This window comes from Protopterus annectens, chromosome 1.part0 (assembly GCF_019279795.1).
Source record: "Protopterus annectens isolate FY-2018-M chromosome 1.part0, PAN1.0, whole genome shotgun sequence".
Taxonomy (NCBI): domain Eukaryota; kingdom Metazoa; phylum Chordata; order Ceratodontiformes; family Protopteridae; genus Protopterus; species Protopterus annectens.
The window spans coordinates 765,390,879-765,391,252 of record NC_056725.1 but is presented as its reverse complement, the minus strand read 5'-3'; positions in this window follow the sequence as shown (position 1 = coordinate 765,391,252).

Below are 374 nucleotides of genomic sequence, written 5' to 3'. Positions count from 1 at the left end.
TATCTGCACATCCCCATAAGGGAATTTTGCTTGAAATATCTATGTTCCTTGCACTTTCCTTTGGCTTGTCTACTGCACCCAGGGTAATCACAAAGTGCCTGTCTCCAGCCATTGCATACTGCAGGCAGAGAAATATTCAAATTTACCCATATTTGGACGATTGCCTGATTCAGGCGGGCAGTCAGGAATTGCTGCTTCAGCACCTGGCATTTGTAAAGAGACTTCTAACTTCTCTGGGGTACACCATCAACAAAAAAAATCTTATCTGCTGCCCAGCCAAAAGGTTGTATTCCTGGAAGCAAGCTTGAACACAACTTCCCAGATGGCATTCCTCACTCCAGAAAAGCAGGTTCATTTGACAAACTCCTTCAAAC